Source organism: Leptonotus elevatus, chromosome 10 (assembly GCF_054856555.1).
Source record: "Leptonotus elevatus isolate MCC_2025b chromosome 10, RoL_Lele_1.0, whole genome shotgun sequence".
Lineage (NCBI taxonomy): Eukaryota > Metazoa > Chordata > Actinopteri > Syngnathiformes > Syngnathidae > Leptonotus > Leptonotus elevatus.
Window position 1 is genome coordinate 16,424,861 of NC_141248.1, and position 6,021 is coordinate 16,430,881.

Here is a 6,021-nt window from a genome sequence, read left to right on the forward strand (position 1 = left end):
AGATTGACATAGAGATTTTTTTTTTTTGGTCTACATAAACATTTTTTTTAAATGCCAGAAACAAATCAGTGCAGCATATGGTACATTTTGAAGCCTCTGGTGGGTCTAACAGCAGATTTAGAGCCAGTCACAAGAAGGAGTCATGCCATATCATGAATGACAAAACTCCGCTCAACTGCCTTTCTGAGCATCCAAGTCATTTCTAGGGATGCTCAATACCACATTTTTTCAGACCGATACGATACTCAACTCTTGAGTAGTCACTGATACGATACCAATTACAGATGCCACTAGTACACAACCCCCCCCCCCCAACCCCCCAAAAAGACAGAACATTTTAAAGAAAGACCTATAAATCCCAATACATGAAATTAATGGCAATTTTCTGTTCCCTTAATTTCTCATTTCTAGTTCCTGAACTGAAAATAGCACTTAACCCTAACCTTTAAAATAAGGCTGGTATCAGCACCGATACCTGGTATCGGTACTCAACCGTTCCTAGTCATTTCAGTATTGTGACCATTGGTGCAAGACTCTCTCATGGCAGTTTCATGTGTGTGCATTTTTAATTGCCACACATTTGGGGCAAACAAAGTAAAACAAAACCTGACTTTAATGCATTTGTGGGCTTCTGTAAAATTATTGGAGTAATTGATTTATTTTTCTGTAACTCAGTAATAGAACAGCGAAAACCCCACATTTAATTGATGCCAATGAATTGACGTCATTTAATTGCCGGCAATTAAAATGATGAGGGGGGAAAAAATTACACCCCCAAAATAAAACAAAATAAAAGTGATTAAATATAACATATAATCTTATTTCGTAGAGCCGATCAATGACATCATTTATCGATCGGGCACATTAAGACAGCCATTCACCAATTTTGCATAAATGCAAAATATCGGCCAATCCCGATCCAACTGATCATTTCAGTGTAAAGTCTAGATTTGTGCTTGCGGTGCCCTCCCTAATATGAAAGGCCCAAAAGCACTATTAGAAAAATAACTGTACTTTTGAAACTTGAAAACAAGGAAACATAAGCATCATCATCCGCCGCCCCCCTCCAAAAAAAAACAAAATCGCAGCAGGGCGGGAAACCAAAACATAAAGCCAGGAAGCACAAGAAACAAAAGCATTGACTCTACTAACATGAAACAATAACTCTTTAAAAGACGAGTTGTCCAGGACATGACAGAAGCCAAAACAATCCGACAAAAGACTATTTATACACGAGGAAATACGACAAAAGGTAGAGACAATCAGGGGCGGGCCTAACAATCACGATGACATCAAGGCAGGAAGTAAAGTTTCTGAAATAAGAGGACACAATTACTACAAAATAAAAGACAAAATGAAAAGCAGGACTACAAACTTCATATAAATGACGAGACAAGCACAAATAAATACGCCATTATACTGATAGCACTCTCATATCTTGTTTGCCTTATTTAGCCAAACGTAATGTGCAAAATATTAAGAACGCTTTGTGCGCGTATATTAAAAAAAAAAAAGTGTACCCGAAGAAATGCCCATTTAGTGTATATTCAAGACAAGCTAAGTGAGCATTTTCCCCATTCCCCGCAGAATACGACATCGGCAGCATTCCTGTTGCATAATTGGCGAGGTGTTCGGCTGCACAAAAACAATTAAATGTACAATTTCTCTCAGGAAGCAACATCAAGAGGGTTGCACAGAATACGCCAATGCGGCTTCCTTGCTCAAACAGTTCAGCCACCTTCACATACTTCAAACACACGCGCACGCACATTTCATTTTAGGACAATAGCTGCGCAGGAGGGGTTGGGCATATAAGGTCTTTTGCTGTGCAGTGGCAATTAAAATGACGAGCAGGTCCTGCCTGTTGCGTAATTCTCTCAACTAACACAAAGGGACCAATTCTCTCCTGCAATACAATTGTAGTTTATGTTACAATGATGGATGGCAAGTGGGCTGAATTCAGACTTTGGATAGAAACGTGCCAATTAATGTCAGGGGAAATAACAGGGGTGGACAAACAAAAGTCCTGCTATCCTGTAGTGAGGATGTGGCGGCGTTGGGGCTTTATGTCATTATTAAAAACCAACAGATAACTTAGACTTAGACTTACAACAGGGAATTAATTCCAATGAGAAATTGTAAAAAATGTTAAACAACAAATCTAACTGGGCTTTTTCCCCCAGTAGTTAAAAAAGCATGCAACATGAGGCTGCAATGTGAATAAATACATGTTTGTTGTTTTTCTCATTTAAGTATTTTATTTCATATCCTGGGTCACATACTAAAAACAAATCAAAAGTGCCCCCAAATCATTAACTCATTCACCGCCATTGACGGCTATAGACGTCAAAAATTCATTTGAATTTCTATTAGTTTAACATTTTTTTCTACTTTTGTTATCAAGAATATGAAAACCTTTTTTTTTTATTGTACATTTAGAACAGATATAAAATGTATGATTAATTGAGAGTTAACTCGTGAAATCATGCGATTAATTACGATTAAAAATTGTAATCGCCTGATGCCCCTAATTATTAATAATATCTTATTTTATTAAAAAAATAACTAGTGAAGTCATGCGATTAATTACAATTAAAACATTTAATCGCCTGACGCCCCTAATTTTTAAGTCTTTTCTTCTTTAAAAAAAAAAGATTAAAAATTAGGTGTGTCAGGTGATTAAAATTTGTAATCGTAATTAATCGCATGATTCACCATTAATCAAAAATGTTATATCTGTTCTAAATGTACAAAAAAAAATCTAGCTTTTCATACTCTTGTTAACAAAAGTGGAAAAAAATGTTAAACTAATAGAAATAGTTCAAATTAATTTTTGACGTCTAGAGCTGTCAATGGCAGTGAATGAGTTAATTGATGCCGGGACATAAGCTCGACTAATGAGTCAATTAATTTTTAACCTTGCACAGTTGCTCAATTAGTGTAGAATAATAAAGCACTTTTTTTTTAATTGACATATATCTTAGATTAGCTGGATTATAGAAATTGATGCTCTAAATAAAACGGTGAGAAGAGTCTGCAAAAAAAAAAGAAAAAAGTTCGCTGTTGATCACGCAAGAGGAAAGACTTCTGCCATTTCCAAAAATATTTTATCGGACTGTTATGCAAATGATACCCACGTCTACTTTTCTGCCAAGTTCCAATGTTGAGTGGATGTTGCAATGTGTTCCCTTCATTGCTGCTGATAACTTTGCCGCCGCTCTTAATGAGTTTATTTGCCCTCTTCACCCAAACATCAACTCGAGCAATATCGTCGTTAATGTAAATAAGCTTGCCTGTTCTTACTTGGGTTCATTTCATATTCACCAGGCTCAAACTGCCACCACAATAAAAGCTTTCTAAACTGTGTTACAAGTGTAAAAAGAAGTACTCACCCTTTGATGATGGATACCAAGTCTCTGGGGAATTAAAGGAAAGTCGCATGTTTTTACATCCATCTATTTTCTTAACCGCTTACAAAGAAGGTAGCGCACAGTGAATTAAATAATACAACTTAAAACTTTTTTTTTTTTATTAGGGATGGGCGAGTACCGAGGCCAGGTATCGGTTGGACCAATACCAGGCCTTATTTCAAGGTATCAGTACTTGAGAGGGCGGCCCATACCAGGACTGGCTGACATCTTGTGGCCATTTTACGATCAGGAACTAGACATTTAACAGAAGAGATGTTTGCTGTATGGCCTTTAGGGTCCATTTGTTGTTTTATCTTTTTCTTCTCTCTTAAAAAAAAACAAGGAAAAAAACAAGAAAAAAAACTGCAATAGACAATAATAGAACATTAGTGCACTGTTGAAAATGTCTGACTAGCATTGTTTTCTAGCTACATTAGCACAAAACTGTACCAAAATGTAAAAAAATAATCACCCCATAATGTGAAATTGTACTTGTTTAGATCATGAATTACATTACAAAACATGCATTCTGAATTAGAACAGATAACACAACAAAAAGTATGCTAATATAGTTAGCAATCTAGGTCCACTAGCATAAGATGCTAATGAATGCTAACATCTTAAATGACTCGTTCTGAACACATTTTTAGCAACATTTGCATTCCCAAAAACATACAAACATGAATTACATTTCAAAACATGTGTTCTAAATTAGCAAGGATACCACAACAAAAAGTAGGCTAACATAGTTAGCAAAACTCAGCAAAACTCAGCAAAACTCAGCTAGCCGCAAGCATGACATGCTAATGTCTTAAATGATTTGTTCTTAACACATTTTTAGCAACGTGCATTCTCAAAAGCATACAAATTGGCTTATTAACACTTTTTCGCTTATGGAAAATTTCATTTTCCACCGGGAAACTGTTGCTCTTCAGGAATACTCAAGGTCTGTCTGATGCATGTATGGCATCCCTAATGTCTTAGCTTGCGGACTTTTACCAAAAAGGTATGTGGTTGTTTTAAATACATGATGTGTATATCAGTTTTTTATTTTTTTGTTTTTTTTTACATTGAGTCCAATGTGGCGTCATGAGTGTAGTTGACCTGGCTATATTTCCCCAGAAATTTTTGGTTGAATCGTACATCATCATCAGAGTTCGATAAGCCATCCAGTCCTTGCTTTCCTACAAGATTCCGAATTCATCCGTAGATGTTGCTGATAACCATTGTCAGTGTATGACCTCACTCCGCCATTCTTGAACCTCATTCCACTTTGAGGCAACCTTCAAACTTAAGCTTGGAAAGAGGTGATTTTTAACAATTCCAGCCCAGCTACGGAATCTTCCCTGCCGATCTATAGGTCGGCCCAATCTTCAGAGTGTTTAAAAGGCGCCTCGTACTTATCCCAGTCTTTTTATTCCCTCTGTCCTGTCAATCTCATTCTTTGAGCTCATTACTCATATATGGACTTTTCTGCGAAGGCATTCTTCGACGCTCTCAAGAGTTTGAGAGAAGTTGAAGCTATTTCAGCAGTACATCTGCTTGTGTGCACGGTAAACAAGGCAGTGCTGGGGGTACATCTGCTGCCTGTAATTATACACCTCAGGGCTTCTCTTACATCCGTGAATCTCATCCATCACGTTAATCCTCGGGGAACAAAAGCCCTATAGCATTTAGATTTATAATGTATAAACCAACTATAGATCATCTTATTTAGAGAACATTTAACGGATAAACACTCAGCATTCTTTCAGCGTCCCAGAGGCATAACTGATTTCAAGTAAATTCAACAATTGGTGATGCCCCTTTATCCCCCCCCTCCCCCTCTCTCGCCTTTTTGACAAAGCACTACCAGTGCTAAATGCTAAATAACCTCCTTGTCGTGTTCCCCAACCTTTATGGTACAACAGGTGGACACAATGCCATCTACTGGACAAGAACTTCATTGCACTATACATCACGAGCATAGATTGATGAATAAAGATGTATTTGGAATTGATAAAAACCTTTTTGGACAAACAAAGGGAAATTATACAAATTGACATGAGTCTATACAGAAGTAACAACACAGATACTGATGTAAAAACTAAAAAATGTACAGACTTAAATGTACATAAAATCAACCCCCACCTTTTTTTTTTTGTTTAACAATAATATGTTCTATACAGCCCCACTAGCCCTAACACAGTATTATGAATAATATTGCAGTAAAATCCACCATCTCAGTGGGCGGCCATTTTGCCACTTGCTGTTGACTGAAAATGACATCACATTTTCTCAGGGTTGAAGTAACAGCTAATCACTGTTCAGCACGCGAATGTCACATGACCAAACCCAGAAAATAGGTGAGCCGTGATTGGTCGTTGCCTGAGCCCTGAACAACTGCGATGTCATTTTCAGTCAACAGCAAATGGCAAAATGGCTGAGAAGGCTCAAAACAGGTGGATTTTGCGGTTTTATTCATATTCCAAAAACACGATATTAATCAGAATGTCGTGTTTAGAGTGGTGGGGGCACATACAACATATTCTTGTAAAGATCATTTTTTGGTTTGACTACCCCTTTCAGTACATAAGCACAAAGTAAAACTAATTTTTACTGTAAATTATAT